The 21,994-nt window shown below is 32.4% G+C and overlaps 1 protein-coding gene across 5 annotated transcripts in view; it reads left to right on the top strand.

The window, feature by feature from the left end:
* Positions 1–21,994, top strand: part of LOC128162430 (zinc finger CCCH domain-containing protein 10-like) — a 58,551-nt gene that overhangs the window by 6,016 nt on the left and 30,541 nt on the right. For 2 of the 5 annotated variants that reach the window (XM_052825642.1, XM_052825635.1), the window contains exons 3-5: positions 175–841; positions 3,428–3,491; positions 18,907–18,965. The gene's annotated coding sequence lies outside the window, so the exon portion shown is untranslated. Of the gene's footprint in view, positions 1–174; positions 842–3,427; positions 3,492–6,947; positions 7,100–16,854; positions 16,928–18,906; positions 18,966–21,994 lie in introns of those variants that run through there. The other 3 variants (XM_052825646.1, XM_052825638.1, XM_052825637.1) reach the window with 2 other exon arrangements.

Genomic DNA, 21,994 nt, shown 5'->3' with positions numbered 1-21,994 from the left:
GGCAAACATTTACCTGTAAAAAGTAACCTATTTCTTCAATGCATCACCATTAAGTGATTTTTTGATTTTGAATATTAAGGAGGACAGAATGACTTAATTTATAAATGTATGTTTTGGGGATAAAAAAAATACAGGTAGATCCTGTGTTTTATTTTCTATTCTTTGTTTATATAGGGTGAAATCCATGCAGTGAAGATTGGTGCAATCCCTTGTGCTTGTAGAGATCATATAGCAGCTAGTCAAAGAATATCTAAATGACTTGAAGACCTTCAGTTTAAAAAAAAAAATGAATTTTAATTAAAAACCGAGTTTGCATAATAAGACCCAATTAAAAATTCAGTCTAATGCTGGCCGTGTTGAAAAATAATGCACTCATCTGTGTGAAGGAAGACAATCTTAAAGGACACACACACAAAAGTGACAGATTGTGAAGTTATTAATAACTCGCTGTATACATAACGGACACAAAAAAATCTCAGCAGCTAGCTCAAGTGCGCTGATCTATCGAAGTCTACCAGCAATCAAAGGAGTTATTTTTCGTCAAATCGGGAGAAATGGGATGTCCTTTGCAGCGCCGTTTGATATTTATTTCAGTGTAGATAGCTGGTGGCGTATTGATTTTTTTCCTCTCTCTCTCTCCCCCTCACATTAGCTATTAGTCAGATTCTTCTTAAACGGTGACAGCGCAAAGCACTAATAAGGCAGACTCCAGGGAAAACAATCGAGGCCGCTGGATTCTCACCTGCGGGACTGTGTCACCATCCCCAGAGGGATAGCTTACCTGGTGGACATATTTATACCTGTGAAAACGGAAGGAGAGCTGTAAAACAAAGTTCTTCAGGTGAGTGATTTTAATGGGAGACGACTCTGATGTTCCTACATAGCAATGTACAAAGTGGAACTTAGCTGTGCGACTTTGTTGTAATTTGTGTTTCTAGGGCACATAGTTGTAGAGCCAGCTATAGCTAATGTGATGTTTTCATGGAGTAGCATTCCATTTTGATTGGCTTCACTAGTATTTTATATATTTATTTGATGGCACCATTGAGATTCATGTCGCAGCTAGGATCCCAGGAATTTGTCAATGAAATTATTAATTAACTGAAATGGAAGAGCATACCAAAAGATAATTGGTCAGTAATGTGAACGGAATTGTGATGTAATTGAACAAGACAATTCCATACTCCGATACTTGAATTGCTGTAATATCATATTGTATTGTATATAAGAGAAAGCCTCCCCATACACAATGGGACTCAGTTGTTGTTAAGACTTCAGGAACAAGCATGATGAAAAATGCATGGACTTTTAAATAAATAGGGTTTTTTTTTTTCATTCATTGAGTTGTTGCCATATTTTTTTTTGCATTAGTTACTAAAAATAAGCAGAGTGTTTCTATATTGGTGTTCTTGATTTTGTCACGCACTGCTTGTCAAAAAACTGGAGCATTAATGGGTGCACTTCTTCAAACCACTGATGGCGGATATATTTTTGGTTAATTCAAGATATATTACTCAACTCGAGAATGAAGAATCTAAAATTAGATAATTGGCTAATTAAAATCTGGATCCCATTTAATCAAAGGTAATGCATTTTGTTTTAAGCTCAGCAAAGATCTGCTGATCAAGTACTAAAACGACTATGATGAAGTTAGATCATGTTTGATGTACTTTTCATTTTGCCATTAAGGATTATAGAAAACCTTTATAGTCTATTAAATTGATAATAAAATAATTCTTACTGCTTGGATATACTGAAACCATTTTAAACCCATGCAATACAAATTTGTCTGATAGAGTTCATTGTCTTTTAAATTAACATGACAATATAATGAAGCAAACAATCAAAATTTCACTTTGTTGGTGGACAAAATAGTCAAATATTTAACATATATGACATCTTGTATGAATCAACATACTAATGTTAATCAATCTAAACAATTCAAATGCCATTTCAATAAACAAACCCATCTTTAAAATTCTAGACTTTAATGAAGAGTCCTATATGTTGAGTGAATTAGTGATTATGATATAATGTTAATTGTTTAAACAATGTTGTACATCTTTTTTTTTCCTGCAATTTTTATAAGTTTTATTTATGATATTAATGTGCACTAGCCAACATCAGACTTCAGACTTATCATTTCATGAACTTATTTTGTATTTGCTTTTTTTTTGGGGGGGGGGGGGGGTTAATAATTATTTAAAAATGGATGTTTTAAGATATTTTGATACTGTCATTAAAATCAGAATTTTGAAATTACAGTTAATGGTTCTGGTGATGATTATATCTAAAATTAAAGGTTTATTCTGAGAATAGTGATGTAATGTAATAAAACAAAATAATATAAAATCAAGTCAATTAAGTAACAGTAATGAAAAAGGATACCTGTAATCAATTCTATTCATATCAGTACAGAGATTAAAATCCTGTATACACTTATTATGTCATCAAAATAGCTTTCAGATCATGCATGTACATCATCTTTCAGGGGAAAAGTTTTGAAGCAGGAAATCAATTTTAGGGCATTAATTATGGTAGTCTAAGATATATGAAAAGAATCCAACTTGATTTAGGTATCCGTGCAGTATTATAAATATCCTTATATGTGTCAGGAGTGATTGGGGGAGGTTACTCTCATTACGGAATATGAGATCCAATTGCTACGTGTATCCTAAACCTTGTAGGGAATGGATAGGATGTAATCCTAACCGCTATCCTTTTTATGATATAGGATGATACAAATTGACTGTTATCCTTACCTACCTGAAGTATCATCTAGTGACATTCTACAGCCAAAGAGATTATGTGAATTCAAATAGGTGCTTATAAGTTAATTTGCAGCACACATACTATTATATCAATAATAGAGAATTAGCATGTAGTGTTGCTTTGCAATTTCACTCTGTAGTTTGATAAAATCTTATAAGTTTGGATTAAAAGATTAATGAACAATTTGAAACATGTTTTGATTAGAGTATGAAGTGAAATTCCATCAAATACACTGTATTTAATGGCCATGTTTACTGTAGTTAAAAGTAATTGGTATACTAAATGCTTTTAAATGGGTCCTAAAGGTTTAACTGATTAATCCCATAATAAAGTGAGAAACAAATGGTGATTTTTTAAAGTAAAGAGATTATAGGACAACAAACGGAGGTTAAAAGATTTATTTCATTTTTCACTCGAGGGTTTAATTACTGTGTGACTGTTAACGTTCTGGAAATTAATGAAGAAGTAAGTCACTGTGTGAAAATGGGTGTTTAACGAGATTGAAAAAGATTTTGAATTCCAAGCCAGCTGGGAAAACGGCCAATCGAAGGAAACTTTCTCATGACCTATCTGAAAACGCACCGATCGGGAATTCTCACTTAATAAGGTCAATAAAAGCTTAATCATATAATATAGTTTTGTTTTTGTCTTTCAGGAAATTTTACTGCAAACGGCAATTAACATTACTGAACCATATGCTGGAGAGAAAAAGATCCAAGGTTGGTGTAGTCATGTACATTTAATTATTAATTAATTTTTTCTGCATGATCATTATTCTATAGCGTTCATTTGTGTGTAATAGGCTGTGCGTCCTCTTTTACAGTTACAGCTTTATACAGCTGTGGCAACCCTGAGAATATCGTATTTTCTGAGTGATATTGTCAAATCTTTTATCCCCGGGGACGGTATGCACCATAATACTGTGCACGAAGACATTATTTCGAGACTCCCTTCCACACTACATTATTTTTGAATGCATATTGCATTTGTACAAGCGACGATATCCATGATCCCCAAAGTCTTTTTCTATCAATTTTTAATCGAAGAATAATGAAACTTGGCATTAATGCTTCGTAAAAAAGGCATTATTCTGTAGCGACCAGATGTAGTAAAGTTGACGCGGTAATGGATTAGATATGAGGCAATATGAGATGAAAATTAAACATTCTAAGTCATGTCCATCCCCCTCCTCCCCAAAATAATAGGTTATTCAAATCATTTTAAAAAAAAACAGAAATTTACATGAGAAGAGTTTATTTAAACATTTTTAAAAATTTGTGTTGATTGGCATTGTTATAAAGGTTGCTGACATTGCAGAAAAATTTTCTTTGCAATTGCATTTGAAAATTTAGTGTTGTTTTTACCGGAGGTGTTTATCAATCTTTATTATCCATAAGCTTTTTTATGAAGAAATAAAGGAATTTTTGATTCTTGGGACCAGTAAGTATAATGAAAGGAATTCTTATCATGTCCCTGTACCTATGCTGCAATTCAGGACTTTGATTTTTATGATTTTACCAAAGTGGCTATTGTGACTTTGATGTCTACTGCAGGAGTGCTAGAGCCTGTATTTCTAATTTTAAGTTGACCAGGTTTGTTACTGATATGAGCTTAAGAATAGAAATATGTCAACAAATTCACCATCAGATTTGTCATAAATTTTTAGAAATGATATTCTAAGCTATAAACTATTACTTAGAAAAAACAAATTAAAAAATTATTTTAGCTTGAAAATTTTAGCATTCCTATATGTTAATACAGAGCTCTTCATATAAAGAAGATCAGTTTGGTCTAAAATTGGCTATGACTATTCAGCCCTCCTAATGCTCAACAACTTGTCACATTTCTGTTGAATGTCCACAGTTTAAGTTGTACTTGATCTTGTTGATGGAAAATTGACATGCAAGAGAAGGTCTGGCCATGAAGGAGTCTCACTGACTGTTGATATAAAAAATGAAGGAAAATACTGCAATATGTCATTGTACATGTCATAATAAAAGACCAGTTTGAGGTTTAAAATTTTTTAACAAAGATCATCACAATTGTTCAATCATGTTATTAAATAAGATCAGCGACTTTTACTATGATAATAATATCACCTAATTATGTAATATAAGCAAAAATAGAACAGATTCAAACTTGAGGAACAGTTACGAGTCTTCTGTCTGAATTAATGATAATTAGGATTATGAGCGAGAAAAAAAATCCAGATTGAAAAGTTTTGATAAAGGTTTCTAGTGGTGACTGCTGTAGTTCCATGTTTAATGTCCTCTGTTTGTATTATGAATTGTTGTTTTTGTGCGGAATTCTTATGACATGCATTTTATGGATTCTTTTTTTCTATATGAATACCAGGTCCTCTCGTATTAATATGCGTCATCTGGTTAGCTGCAGAATTTATTGTGCGGAACAGAGAGGGATTTATATTTCTCCCTCTGTATAGCTACCACATGTTGTGTGGAATCTAGTGAGTCAGTTGAAGTCAGTGTTAAGCTCATGATGAATCTACCACTGTAATGTGAATTCATGTCTTTTGTTCGACAGGAAGGTAGAAATGATGTTATATAGATATGCCTGTTCAAAGGTGTACAATGGGTGGTACATTGAGGGTCTATGTAATCAATGTTGGGGATAAAGCGGAGCACATGCTACCAATGCGACAGATGATATGAGAGAGAGAGAGAGAGAGAGAGAGAGAGAGAGAGAGAGAGAGAGAATGATAGTCTAAAGAATGATGTCAAGTAAGGATTTATTTAGAGACATATAGATGGAAGAAAGATGGAATAATAGAGGTGGAGCTGGAAAATCAGAGAGAGAGAGAGAGAGGAGAGAGAGAGAGAGAGAGAGAGAGAGAATGATAGTCTAAAGAATGATGTCAAGTAAGGATTTATTTAGAGACATATAGACGGAAGAAAGATGGAATAATAGAAGTGGAGCTGGAAAATCAGAGAGAGAGAGAGAGAGAGAGAGAGAGAGAGAGAGAGAGAGAGAGAGAGAGATTTTATTCTCTGCCCTTTTAGCTGTCATTGTGAAAGATTATATGCTGGCCAGTCTCCTTAATGTACATGTACAGAAGTATAATCTTTCTGGACCAGTTAAATAACATACAGATTGAAGGATTTCTTTCTTTCTTTTTTTCTTTTTAGATTTAATTTTATATTCTGAAATAATATATTAGAAATGTTCTAATTAATTTTATGAAGAGAGTAAATAAAAATGGTAATGATACCATTGTGTTCAATATTATCATGATTGTTTCAATAGATTTGACAGCTATGCAGGATGGTTATAAGCAAATTAGAGGTCATTTGTTTTTCAATTGTACACTCATGCAGCTTTGATATAATGTTCGACCAGTTTGGTGTTACATACTGAAGAATGAATGCTGTATATGTCTTCTGTCTGGGCTGAAGTTGTTGCTCTTATAATGTTTTAAGAATTACTTGTAATACATCGCTCAGATAATAAACTAATCACCTTTATTGCATATACAGATCTTTGAAAAAAGATTTCGATCAGTTTAACCCAGACTAACATTATGTTAACAATATTGGAGTTAATGATAAATGTTAACTGAAAGTCCTTTTAATTGATACTTAGTTAATGCTAGTGCTTTTAGAAATTGCATAATATATATTACTGGAAACGTTGATATATTGATTTTTTAAAATTAAATATTATTTCATTTCAAAGAATGTTTCACAACTCCTCCCAAATTTGTTGATATAAGTAAACTTCCAGCTCATGCAGTTATACAATTTGGTAAAATTATTGTGATTAAATTGAAAGCTTTATTACATTGTATTAATAGAAATGAGAGAGAGAGAGAGAGAGAGAGAGAGAGAGAGAGAGAGAGAGAGTTATAATATCAGTTAAGAATTGAGAACATGTGATGACTCAGAGAGTCAAAGAGAGAGAGTCGGAAACAGAGAAAGAGAGACAGACAGACAGACAGACAGACAGAAGGAGAGAGAGAGATAACAACAGGAAGAGAACGTGTGATGAACATGAAACTCCTACTTAATCAAAGTGATGTCTCTTTCTCTCTTCCCAGAAAATTGGTCATAATAAGACGAAAACCGTGTAAGAAGCAGCCATTAGGTAATGGCTGAATGGAGAGTTAAGTTTAATAATTACAGTTGTCATTGCATTACTCCGTCACAATTTCCCTGACTGTTAGCTGGCTTCCTGCTACTTTCTAAATAGGATTTCACTCGGCTTTGTATACAGTGTCGACAGCCTCTTCTTCAGTCAAATGGTCCTCTGCGGTGAAAATTATTCACTTGCGACAATTTGAAGGCGGAAGATTTCTTTTGTTTTCGTGACGGTAGGTATTTATATACCAGTAGGGATAAGTTTCTGCTACATACATGTACTGCCAACAGCGGCTTTTAGCGATATTTTTTTCTAAATTTTGAAAACAATTAAATTTGCTAGTCACTTCTTTTGTCCTTGAAAGGTACACTGTATGTAAAAAATTAGTTGCTGGTGTAATAGCTTTTGCAAGACATTTATTTTTTTAAAAATGGGAATTGGAAAACATTTGTTGCCATTACGATACAAAAAAAGGGTTTGTTAAATAAATGATGTCGTGTAAATTATTGATCTGTAATTATCATGTTAGAACAACCTTTTTAGGTAAATATTAGAGGATTCCTTCTTGCTTATATAAACTCAATTTTCAGCTGTTTCTGAGCATCAAAAATGTTCAATAGCTATAAAAAAAACGGTTTTTTATAAACACTGTAATCATTTTGAAGCTTTTATTTTTAAATCTCATTAGGTATAGATATGGCATTACTGCAAATAGGTATTTCCAGTGTTACTGACTATGAAGAAAATTATTTAACTTGGCGTCATCTGCAAGCATTTTCTTGGCACATGAAGGCAATAGTTTCCTTTGCATAGAGTTTGTCCTGTGCAGTTTTTAATTGCAACCGTGCATCGAGATTATGCATAATTGTGATGAAACTATTTTAACTACCGTATTAAAGTAGTGTCATCTGCAAGCATTTTCTTCACACATGAAGGCAATAGTTTCCTTTGCATAGAGTTTGTCCCATGCAGCTTTTAATTACAACCATGCATCCAGATTATGCATAAATGTGGGGAATATGCCGGCATTGTGTCAGATAAGTGTCTTAACGTAAGGGTACAGTCAACCCTTTGAGATGCAGGAAGTTACCGTAAGCTTAGCTAAGTACATTATACTTAAAGTGCAGTGTGACTTATTAAACTTTCAAGGCTCTTGACATATTTATAGTGTCAATTTCATTGGGATGTTTCTGATTTCATAACATTGATTAAGTTATAATTAATATCTTATGTCTTAATTTTAAGGTGGACAGTATAGAACACCTCCATATTGTAATATGTTTCCGATCGAAATAAACAAAAAAGTCAAGTATAATTTTGAAAATCTTTTCTTTCACAAAATTGTTACCTAACAGTGTAGCACAGTTGTTTCGAGCGTTAACTATGAATCTGTAAGTGATGAGTTCGAATCCAGCTGCAGGGTTTTTTATTATTTTTACCTTTCTAAAATTTAAAAAAAAAAAATTTGGGGTCAAATATTGTGAAATTTGAAATTCTAAAACTGTGAAAGTATTTTGATCATTGTGTTCTTTTATCCACATGCATTGATATTAACAGGTGTCCCATACTTTAAGTAACCTTAATTACATACCCGGCACATGGATTTTATGTCTGACAATTTTTTATCATACATTTTATGTCTGACGAATTCATAAAACTTGGAATTCAGTTTTTGATATTAGTGAAATTAATAATGAAACCTTCCAAAGCACTACTCTATTTCAAAAGAGTTGTCTAGACAAATTTTCCTTTGCTGTTTCATACAAAATATGATAGTTTTGACATAGATATTTTCCTTGCTGTTTTATAGAGAATTATACTGGTAGCAGAAAATCATGGAGGTTATATAATATGAAAGGAAACAAGTATGAAAGTGGCATGAGTAGTACTCAGATAAGATAATTTAAGCTATACTGATGTCAGATCTCACGAAAAAATCAAATTTAGTGGTCTTGTGAAGTTATTTTTTTCTGTAGTGGGATGAACAAAGGTTATTAGTCTGTATTATACATGCATGCACTTAACTTTCTAATAAATTACATAAAAGTTTATAATTTCATACAAAAATTGTGATTTTTTTTTTCTTCTAATCCAACGTAGTAATCACTAAATTATAAAAATAAGGAAATAGGTTTATATATAGAACTGAACATTCTCAGATGAAAAAATAAATGTTAGAACTGCGTAAACTTTCAAAGATAAAGAAAACAAATGAGCAATCTCTTGTCAAATTGCAACAGAATAATTTCGTCTGCTGAGAGTATAATATGATCTGCTACTCTGAAAGTTTTAAGATTCAGTATTATATTTGTACAAGATATGGTATTCCTTAATGCTGAAATTCTCTTAGTTTATGTTTGTACAAGACTTTGTATCAATACGGCAACATATTTTGTCCCCTCTGGACAAATCCAGATTGTGATGTTAATATCACACTGTGGTCATCAGGCAACAAGAGAATTTCCCTAAATTCTTGCCCCTTAATCGTATTACAATGACGTCCTAATGCGATTGGTCGTCACAGTTGTGGTCCTGTTTCAATGGCATCCTTTGTTCAAACACGGGAGTTTCCAGTTGATAATATCTTCTAGGAAATCTGCTGTCCAGTTCAAGCTTTGTTCCGAGCTGTTGAACTATTTCCTGTCCCGTAAGGCTTTGTCAAAGAAAATGTCAATGTTCTTGGTCAAGTTTTGTTCAACTCTCACAGTCTTTGTAGTTATTACTGCAAGGCTTTAAGTCAAGTTTCTCTTTCATTGTATAATTTGCTTTTGGGTTATTGTAAGGTTTTGAGATATTTTCATGATTTGCAATATATCAAGTCTGATCGAGACACAGAAAATAGCAGAATTGCAGCATTTCTTAAGATCTTTATGGATTTATGAGTTTTATAAATTAGGTTAAAATTAGTTCTGATGCACTTATATATAAAGATGCACGTATTAATGTGTTTTACCTAGCTATTGATAATAGTACATTATTGTTATATGATCAGCTGGAAGAAAATGAAATAAGAAATATGATATTATTGATACAAACAATCAAAACAACTGAAAAAAGAGATAATGTTACAATGGTGTTTGACATTCAATACATATTGGATTTTTATGTTCCTCTAAATTAATAGATATGATACATTCCTTGTAATTCTAGCTAATTATCATGATTTATTTTGCAAATAATAAAAAAGGATTTTTTTTATTTCCTGTTGACTTTTCCATTTTGCAGCTGTTTTCCAGGTGCTTTAATAAGACAATTTGGTTTTTTAAAAAATCAGTTGTTTAGTTTAAAGTCACATTGTTTTTATTCAAAGTGATACATACATAACAATACAATCCTGATAAACCACTTCATATTCAGAGTTTATGGTCAAAACACAGTGAGATAGAATTCAGTGTTCCAGCACATATACACTGTACCAACCACAATATCAATATCTATTTAACAGTAACAGAAAAGTTCATATGTACCACTAGAGTCACCCAAAGGTCTTTTCCCAGTAAACCAAATTAATTGATATAGCACACACTACCACAGTACCTGATCATGATAATTGTTTTAGTAAACACACACACACACCACAACAACCACCACAAAATACCACAGACTACCACATTTTCTTTATCAACCATTATCCATTATCGTTGTACATGTACTGCAACAGTTAATTGAATAATCGGCTCTGTAGTTTTAAATAATTCATAGGTAATTGATAAACAAGTTTTGAATAATCTACCAAAAAAAACCACTTGTTTTGAAAAAAGATTTTCTTCCAGAAAATAAGAAATATAAAGATGCAAAAACACTTTCCATACACTGTAATTGCTGCAGACATCAGCAATGTGCAATATGAACTGTTCTCTCAGACAATTAAAGTAATGTATGTAATTCCGCGAATCTTGAGGATCATGTTTACCAGAAAAAGACATTTTTCAGTTCCTCATTCCTCAACAGCTAGTCTGCTTACATAATGACAGAGATGCATGTATATTTTTGTTTATCAAAGAAAAATTACATTTGGGTTTTGAATGCCGGATAAAGTGTCTAATTAAAGAAGCCCACCTCAAAGAACTGTAAACATTTTAATCTATTAGCATGCTAAGTCTAATTAATTCTGTTGTTTTTGTCGGTTTATCAGGCAGAAAAGAATTACTTTTTGATATCTGTGCTCCAGTTTCTGGTTGAAATTTATTGTAAAAAGATTATCAAAGTGTCATGAAGGGGAAAAAATTGTTGAAATTAATGAAGATCTACCAGAAAAATTTGGGTCATGGATATTCTTAATTTGGAGAAGTGGACGGGCAATTAGGTCACTAAGTGAAGAGGAGAAAATTAAGATTGAAGTTTTTTTTTTCTTCAGACAAGGCATCTAGCTTATAAATACAGTTTGCAAGGGACTTATATAATCATCAGGTTTGTCTTTGTAAATGCATTGGCACAGAGTTGTATTAGAAGGTTTGATAAATGTCTGCGTACTGGAATGTGTATTGTGCAGAAATCTTAAAAAGGATTGGCATCAGATAATGCTTATACTGACTCATTAAATGAGCAATCTATTTCTATTGTATAAATAAACAAAAAACACATGTTCAAGTATCAAGTCTGTATTATTAGGCTCTACCGGTATAAGTATTGTTATAATTTCTCTGCTTGTATGAAGGCATTGATGGCATGCAATTGTTTCACTTTGTACTTGTTTGTCTTTGACATAATGTCACTGACAGATGTTTATTGACAATTTGAAGATCTTTATTTCATACCAAGCTAAATAATGCATTATACACACTGCACAATTTGTTTAAATGTATATTTTTAATGATTCATATTTTCACGGCCAAGTTAACTGCTCAAGGTGCTCTCAGAAGCGTGAACTTAAAAATGGAGTATAAAATTTCCTTCTTTAACTAATATTTATAGTCGCCATGGCATGTAAGACGCGGCAATACAGGGTGTAAATTTGCATGCATTAAAAAAATCTTTAATTTTTCAAGATCCAGACAACCGAAAAATAAAGATTACGTTTTGTACACAATAGATATATAGCCACTGGGAGCAGATTGTGTTGGGAGATAGGCATCTCATGTTGCCTTGTCAAAACCAAGATGTATCTACGCTGTTTGTGATGTTATCACGATGTTCAGGAGCAGATAAGCCTATCTGTAAACACGGAATTGTGGAATGTTTACGCATTCAGTTCCATTAAAAGTACAACTTTTTGTCTGTGTTTTACGGAGTCTGTAGTCTTTGTATTTTTTTTAATCTTCTCCAAGAGGTAAATATTTTTTGGTTGTTTTACATGTGTCAGCCATTTATGATAGACTTTCAATTCATGTACAAATGTTACAGCTATGATATAGCCAGAGGAAACGCTGGGGATAACATTGAATTTCATTTACGTATTTCTCTTGATTTATGATAGTATATGGGATATTTTTCCAATGAGTTGGGTATTCCCTATTCTTGATCCTCGGTGCATCTTCGCCAGCCAAGGTTTTTCGGTCCACTTCACTTAATGGGGAGCGAAATGGACTGAAAACCCTTGGCTAGTGAAGATGGCCTCGGTGAGGAGTTAGATCTGGAGACACAAGTCAAGTTTGATGGAAAACTGCATGTACAGGTATATCATCACAAGTATAAGGTGCATATAACATCAGAAATATTAATTATACAAGTTATCTAGTATCCACTGCTGCTCTGCATATTGAGACAAACATGATCAAATTTTTGATGTACTATTCTATTAATACATGAATCATTTCTTTAACACAGTATATAGTATCTGTATGATTAAAACCAGATTTTTGATTTGTTAGCCCAATATTTCATATCAATCCTCAGGTTTCCTTTGTGTACCACATATAGCAACAAATTGGTTTTGATTGCATTGCAAATTTGATGTGCCTGTAAGATTAAATTTGTTAGTACAAATAACATAGAAACTGCTGCTTTTTTATTTGAGTGACTTCCCTTGAATGGAATCTACAGTACCGCAATAGAAGTAACTTCTTACATTGAAAAACAAAATGACTGGGTTTGTTAATGGTGCTGTTTTTGAAAATTAAGTTTCCTCATCACTGGTGAAAGATTTTATCCTGTTTAGTTAAGTGAAAAAAAATTATAGAATTTGCACAGCTATCTACAGACAAACAATTTACAAAAGTACTTTAGTGTATGAAACTTGTACTTTTTGTGCAGTTATACATGTATATATATTTATGAGCATATAAATATATGTTATAGGTTTGAAATAAATATTTATTATTTTATGTCAACAAATGTCAATGTCAATAAAACACATGTATAGATAAAATGACACCAAAAAAATGCCCTAAATATTCTAACAGCTGCTGCTTGATTTAAAGTATATTAAAAAAAAAAAAAATGCAGGTATCAGCTTTTTAATTCATTTTATCCAACACTTCATTCATTATTTAATATGACTGAGCACCTAGCTTGTATATTGGAAAGTTGAATAATAAATAATTGCTAATATGGTCAAGTGCGATTAAATATTGATTGGCAATTTTGAATTTGCAACAATTGATGTTCATGAACATGCATAGGTTTATTATAATAGCTGTATTGCCTTTAACAGTGAGCTGCCATTTTTATTCTTGTAGGATAATAAGACAGGAAAAAATGAAATAAATAATTAATTAACCACATGTAAACATCGAGTTGATAGCGCATATAACAGAAAAGGAAATTAAACCATTGATTGCATGTCATGCATTTAATTTCTGTCGGGAGCCTGGGGGGTTCTATTGGGTTTCCAGTGCTACCATTGTAATTAGTTAATAATTGATTGCGTAAACAGACAGCTCCTCAGGTGCACAATGGGAAAAAATATCATTTTGTAATGATTACCGACAGAGCAAATAAACTGAAGTGTTTCCTGAGCAGCATGCCCTTCCTAAGGGAAAGTTCTCCATGTTGACAAATGGGCTTCATAATCTTGGGCTTTTCCCTTCCCATTATGATTATCACAATAATAGAGTCTTGCTAATTATGGCAATGCCAGCATGGTGGCTGTTACCTATAGGTAGGTTGAGTATATAACGAAGGGAGCATAATTATAATTCATATTCTATTTGACCATATTTTTACCTTTAGTTAATAATGATGTAAATATTTGATCATATATTGTATTTATAATGTGACTGGATTGCCCGAGAAAACACGACACTTTTAAAACCACTGAACATAATTCATATCCTGATCGATGCAGCGAGATACAATCTCCGGTAAAATAGGCTATACAAACTGGGCTGTCTGATTGCTTCCAGTTGCCATATTCTTCCCCTATTAAAGATCTTTGCATCCTAATTTCTTAATCAGCTTTGTATTATAAACTTGCAGTACATGTACCACTAATCCGAGGGTTGCTGAGTGGTTATTGTGTGTACAAAATGTAATGAGATGTGAGAAAAAATGATGGACCACGTGCTGCCCTTCAGAGACCGCGATCTTGAATCAGGGCCCCTTGGATCTTGAATCTGGGCCCCCTCAGTCTCCATTTAGGTATTCTTTGCCAAGCAACTACATGTAAAAAACCCTCTGAGATCAAACCATCAGTGCCTGATCGATCGATCGAAAGTTAAGTTTTTAGTAGTCAAAATACACAATTCATCATGATTTGATGAATTTGAGAGTCCCACTAGATTACATAAAAACTTACGTCAGTTATAGCTTTCAAATTTACACTACTGTGATTTATATTGTGAATTATAACTCGGCCACATTTTATCTAAAAATGGAACCCTGTTTCTGATTTAAAATATGATTTGGGCTATATTTAAAAACATGCTCTTGTTTATGATATCACAAATATGATAAATCAGGCTGGCTGTCAAGAAATCCTCTGGATTTGTGATAGGGATGTGAAGATTTCACTGGTAAAGAAGAGAGAGTTTTACATGGGTGGGCCCCAACTTCAAAAGAGTCTCATGGGCGGCCAAAGATTTATTGCTGGATGAGGGTGCCCCTGGCTTGTAAATGGGGTGGTATCATTGTAGAAAAAGCTGGTGGAGGCAAAATAGTGAGGTATATTCATTTCTTTCATCATTCATCAGTTTATGCAGTACATGTATATGAACATGTAAGGATTCTAACAAAGCCTCATAGTTGAAATCTAATGTGTATGTAATTGTATGCTAAAACTCCAGCCTTTTCATTGTCTTACTGACAATGAATGAACTTTCATGTAAGGTTAACATTGAAAAAGATTTTGCTTCAGTTTTAGATTTGCATTGTATTATAACATTTCGTTATGATGTTTTTCAGAAACTGCAGTGCAATCTAACATTTTATTTAAGTTTGTACCATTTTGAATCTGCCCTTGATGTTTATAAGAGGCAAATTTTAAATAAAATGGTGGCAATTGTATTTTTCTTTGTTAAATGAAATGTTTAATGAAAATATTGCTGAAAGAATTTATAAGATAACATACAACTTTTTGAAATTATATATTAAAATATGCATGTCGATAAGGAATGGAATGTAATATACTCAATTTTTAATTAAAAAATAGATTTCAATTACATGTACTGCAGAAAATGAATTTGGCATGTAAATTTAAGAATTTGCATTTTCTGTGCATTTTATAAGATTTATATAGAGTTGATGATCTCAACATGGTTGATTCATGTAATTCTAGACATTGAAAAAAAGAGAGCAAATCCCACCAAACAAAAAAGAGGTGTTAATGGTGTTATAAATCAGTTAGGAATCGGTATTTTGATCATTGTTGAATATTAAAGGGACTTTTTACAAATAGTGTAATCCCTTTGAGCCTCAGATAATTGATTGGGAAACACGCACATAAAACAAGAGAGGAGGATTCTGGGCTTGCAACGATTTTCAAAGCTGTCGGAGACCCGCTATTGCGATCGCTCAGGCTACATAGCAGGCTGAGCCAACTAATTTCAACCAATTCGTGTCGGAGTTGTATAAAACATTTTTGTAGCTGGTAATCCTATAATGGGATTATAAACCACAAAAAGTGCCAATTTATTAAAAACTGGAGACGGGAATTGAAAAGAAGGTAATTGAATTTCAGACTTTAAAGCTCAAATTGCTAATGTAACTGAAACTGGATTCGTTTTGAAATCCGGCGGATAATGCAAAAGGGGATGTACTCATCTTTTCGTATTTGCTCCGTCCGACGATATATTTGAAATTCCAGGTGTTGGTGTTAATATTACCACTGTCACCAAAGCCCCTTAAATGTCCTTTAGAAATTCTATTCATCTGAAGGAGAGGGGATGTATGTCTCTCAGCAAACATTTTGATAACTCGGTGTATTTCTGTTTACATTTTTCAAGTAGATAAAACATGACATATTTGAAGTCACGGCATCCTGCCGTCTGGATCAGGCAGATGATACTTAATATTTTATTTATTGTGTAAATCAACAAAAGAAATGCATGTAATGTTTGTATTTGTGTTTTAGAGAGAGAGAGAGTCACTGAGAGAGAGAGAGAGAGAGAGAGAGAGAGAGAGAGAGAGAGAGAACTAATGTCAAGTAGTTGTCAAATGCATACAATACAAATATGATATTTGGCATGAAAATTATTGATTGAGTTTCCAGTGCATCTAAATGTTTGTCATAAGTTCGAAGATGTTAACAGAATTTTCCTCTATAATCTCTTGAAAACTGATTAAACAATAGTATAAATAGGATCTAGAGAGTGTTACATCTCAATCCTGTACAACTTTTCCAGCATTGAATTCATATAGAAATGTGTGGAGAAATACAGTGTTACAGTATATATGATATGATATGGTATAATATTGAGAGAGAGATTATAAAGTCAGAAAGAAAACTGATACTCAAGAAATCATAATAGAATTCCCTGCAGAGTGTGCTTCAAGATCACGCCAATGATCTGGGATTTTAAAAGAAGTTTTAAATCTGAAGCTGTCGAGGTGAATGTACAGATATATTATACACAGAAGGATGGAGATGTCGGAGATTTCATCAAACTGTTCATGCAGTTTTATAGAGAGAGACTTGTGGGGGCTCCGTTGTGGTTCTGCGTTTGTGGATTTCTTTTTGTTTGAGGTAGAGTTGTATTCCTTATTAATTATTGACGAAGATATCATTGATTGGAATTCTTCTAATGGACCTAAAGTAGGTGTCACTTAGTTTGTTTTTTGGGTTTTTTCCTTCTATTGATTGCATTTAGATTTTCAAGGTATATGATTGTTATCAGTCTAGTGAAATTCAAGATGCATTCGATGCATTTATTTTGGTTGTGTGTGTGTTTTCAGTATAATTATGATATCTTATTTTTTTTTTGGGGGGGGGGGGGGGGGGGAGAGAATGGGTGGGGTTGTACCGGCATTATACTTTTAATATGATATGTAAAATTGGATGGCCATTAGATCTGTATAATATATATGTATTTGATTGGTATCAGATGATATAATATATACAGCATTTAGTGATGTAAAACTGACACTCTTTTGAGGACCTTAATGTCATTTTGCAAACCCAATTCACCCCACCCTTTGAATATCATAAGCAGAAAACATTTCAAGAATGGAATTCAAGGAGGCTGCAGATCGGCAACAAATTATCTATCAGATCTGTCTCAAACTTTTAAAAATGATATTTGTTGCCATAAAACATATTTAATGAAGAAAATACAAATATTTGTGGCCATAAAACATATTTAATGAAGAAAATACAAATATTTGTGATATAAAATTTGAACATTTTTCTAAATTTTTAATGCACAGCTCTCCATCTAAAGGAGGTAAATAATATATACTGCCTAAAAATGGATTTGACCACCCAGCCTGCTTAATTTTTTTTTGTTTTTCATATAAAAATCAAATAATTATGCAATCATGACAGAAAAAGGGGAGAAAAAACTGTAAAAGAAGGAGGGAAAATATGACGCCTTCTCCATGGAGCTGTGATTTATTGAAGGAAGCAGAACTGAGCTGGCTGTACAGTCAGTTTTATGATCGGCAAATCTCCAAAGGAAGGAGGCTGATAGACAATGATTAAATCTCTCAGGACAAAAACCCAATAATTACCAGCTATTAATGGTCCGATTGTGTAGAAGCAAGGGGCTGTAATGCTGATAAAATAAGAGAGGATCCAGCACTTATATTTTTTATATTGCGTAAATTATAAATTCAGAAGACTACTAGTTGGCATACATAGAGTGAGGGATTACTTTGAAAACAGTCCTTTTTTTTGCGTCTGTATAATTCCGGAAGACTATTGGCATGCATGAATTGAGGGATTACTTTTAAAACACCTATCTTTTTTGCGTCTGTATAATTTAGGAAGGCTACTGGGATATACAGAATGAGGGATTACTTTGAAAACGCAGACATTATCCCTGGAGCATCATGTTTTCTGCATCAGTAGAATGTTTAAGCGCATTTGTCACCTGTATATTTTTCATCTGCTATTTATAAACATGCACCTTTGGTTTAAGGTGACTTTGTTGTCATCCACTGCAGGCTATAAGATGCTCTAGCTGTCTGCGTTGGTCTCTTCTGTTTACTCTTGGATTTTTTAATTAATTAGGACTTTAATTAATGTAGGCTATATATTTACTTACATAACAGCAGTTTAACTCAGTTGCTAACAAGAAAGGATGCAATATATTATTTTATCATTAATTTGCAGTGGCTGAACATTTTTGTTTTATTAATTCCACGGTTATAAGCCGGCCTCTGTATATTCTTCTTACATTAATTATTTTAAAGGACGGTTAATGTCCATTTACATTTCGAACATTGAATTCATTACAATGATACGGTAGTAAGTAAATAACACATACTATAAATCTTAGTGGCTCTAAATTATTGTTGAATTTGGGGTACCTCTTACTCACAAATTTTACATCTTCATTCTGTGAATAATTTAAGTGATGAAATGTATTCTTAATGAATCTTAAGGAATTCTTGTCACCTTACTTAAGATATCATGTCATCATACATGCAAAAACCTTAAGAAATACTCCTCCTTAAGTGTATGAATCAGAATTTAATAACATTTTTTCTTCTTCTTTTTTTAAGATGGACAATAAATTCTGAAGCTGTCATGAACTGAGGATTTGAATAGCAAGCTTGAAAATGTAGGTACACGTATATTTCTAGAATTTTCAGAAGTTGCCATTCATTGAGTTGTATGCTCTATGCATGTAAATTATTCATGAGGATAATTTAATGGATGATGCAAAGTTGTTTTGAATTTATTGAATTTCTTTTAATCTATCTGCTAAAATTCAAATTCATATGTATTATTTAATACAAAGTTAGCAAAAGCTTTCATTTAATTTGATGAAAAAACAAGGGTTTTCAGTTACATTTTAAACCCCCGCATCATACTTCAATACCACATAGAAGTGGCAAGTTCAAAGCAATGGTTTTCATATTATCAGAGTATCCAATTTCCTTGCATTATATTAGACTATATATATATACATATGTTCTATGAATGATTCACAAATGTTTACAGTAGTAAAAAGCCAAAAAAACTAAGTGTACATTAAGAATATATGTGAAAGAGATTATCGAGTCAATATGTGTACTCTCTAGGAATTTTTGTGAAGAAGCGATGTGTGGTTTTCGCAAGATTTTTTTTTATTGGTAATTTATCTCAAATGCACCTGGTTTTAATAAACCCTGTAGGGTAACTTAGATTGAAACATTTGTTGTAAAAAAAAATTGGGGGAAAAAAATACAAGATAAAAAAAATACTATAATGTTTTCAATTTTTCAAGCTGGATTTTTTAATGGTTGCCAAAGCAATGCCTTACAACAGTTACATAAACTGTCTATTTTGCAGTTCAAATGCAAAAAAAATTGTCACCTGAATGAATCTTTGGAGTAAAAATGCTCGCTTCCAACTTGCAATACATATTGCACCTTTCAGCTAGCAGTTGCATAATTAACACAAATTATGACTCCATGTCATGTGTTAATTGCTGGTGAACCCTGACCTGAACTTTGAACTAAGGTCAAGCCATAGCTGCAGGCTGCAATATCTACATGTCAACAATACAAAGTCATTGTTCACACAGTTTGTGTATTCTTGGAATGCAGTTATTGAATAAGTACTATACCGTAATAGCAGTCAGTGTTAATCCTCTCTCTGCACTGGTTTAATTTCTTTGAGTGACTCTCAGAATTTGCAAGGATTCCGTGAAATTCTGTGGTTTACCCGGTAATTCATTGACGGTTATGTGTATATGCAGCACTAGATGTTCATATCAAAAAATGTAAGTTTTTAAAAAAAATATTTTTAAACATAACTTTCATCTTCAGTTGACATAAGATTGTAGTGATATAATATTTAAACACCCCATAGCAAGTTGTACATCATTACATATAACAGTATGTAGTCATGTGTAAAGGTGTTAACATGTACAACCAATCATAAATTAATTCTTGCCTCTATGTATTTTGTACTAACAGGTTATGATAATAATTATTTATACCTTAACAGATATTTTGATCTAGTTTTGATGAATTTAATACTTTTTAGACACAAGGTTACAGCACTCTTATGAATTATTGATATTACCTCATTATTGACAATTTGTTGCCAAGAATTGACATGATCTCTGAATATGACACAATGATAATTACATCATTCATATTTTGTTTCATTCTATTCTTTCTTTTTACTTTTCTATTTTTCTTTCTTTTTATATATTTGTTATTCATTTATTTATTTTGTTTTATTTTTTTCATTTTATTTATTTAATTATTTTTTTTTTTTTTTTGCGGGGGGGGGGGGGGGGGGGCTGACTGATTGAAAGTATATGCAGAAGGTCTGATATATTATTCAGTCACTGTGGTATGTTACATATCATTGATGAAATTTATGCAAGATGTTATGAAAGATGTAAATTTCATTGAAAAACCAATGGGGATGGCAATCCAATAATTAGTCAATTAACTTAAGAGAAATGGCTTAGTTTCATTGAGGCTTCCATTATTTTGATAACCAAACACAAATATAGCAAAGGCATTTAGTCTTTTGTGCTTTCGTAATATTTATTATTTCAAAATCTTTACTCTTTGTTTATAAGAATTGTATTATGATAAATTAAATAATCTTTAAATTTCAATGAAAAGGGTTTAGATTTGAAGAGTAAACAAAATAGGACTCTAATATTTTCATTTTAGCCTTTGTCGGAACATTTGCTGTATGGTTTTCCTTGAATACTTAAGGTTAAAAAAAACCATTTTAATCTTCAAATGAAAAAAAGATATACAAAAACAGACACTGCAATCATTTGAGCATCACATAACCTTCTTTTTGCTTTATTGGATATGATTCTAAATAATACATACCATGTATACAAAAAGAGCATCGATCTTCTTTTACCTTCCCTTTGCTTTGTCTATACCAGGTATTAAATAAATATATAGTTACATATACCAAAAAAGAGCACCATCTTTAATATCTGCAACAACCTCAAAAGTAATGACTTCTTCTTTCCTGCGGATATGTTATCAATCGTCTGTGTGCAGTCAATCCCAAACGTAGCTGTTTGAAGATTGTGGCAGTTATTACGGATAATTTTAGTTTTGGTGAACGGTCTCGCCAATGCAGAGCCAATATACATCATATACTTCATATATTATGATCTTTGATGGCGGTTTCCAATCACTTAATTAAAAATTACTGATGAGGAAGAAACACAATGGGATGAGAGAGAAACAGAGAGAGAGAGACTTCTAATATTTTAGAGAGGCTTTTTTAAGGCTCATTGCAAAAAGTGTAATTAAGGATACTTTAAAAGGTTAGCTTGGGGACAATTTTCAAAAGCCGTGCTTTTAATATCAAAAAGCAGTATACTTACTGTTTGAAGAGCCTTTTGAGTAATGACTGAATATACTCTACTTTTAACCACTAATTACCAAGTCTGTAACTGTGATTTCTTTGAGAGTCAGGATCAAATCCATTTAGCTTTTTAAAGTTATGGTATTTCTTCTTCAAAATAAGTACATCAAGTCAATGCTTCTGGTACCTGTAATGACAGTTTTTAAAGTGTAATGGAAAAGTCAAATGAACTTTATTGGTGTGTATATACCGATAATGCTTTTACTTTGAACTCTTCCATACCATGAATAGATCTTCTACACCACTAGT

Source organism: Crassostrea angulata, chromosome 9 (assembly GCF_025612915.1).
Source record: "Crassostrea angulata isolate pt1a10 chromosome 9, ASM2561291v2, whole genome shotgun sequence".
Classification (NCBI taxonomy): domain Eukaryota; kingdom Metazoa; phylum Mollusca; class Bivalvia; order Ostreida; family Ostreidae; genus Magallana; species Magallana angulata.
This window is presented reverse-complemented; position numbering and strand designations above follow the sequence as displayed.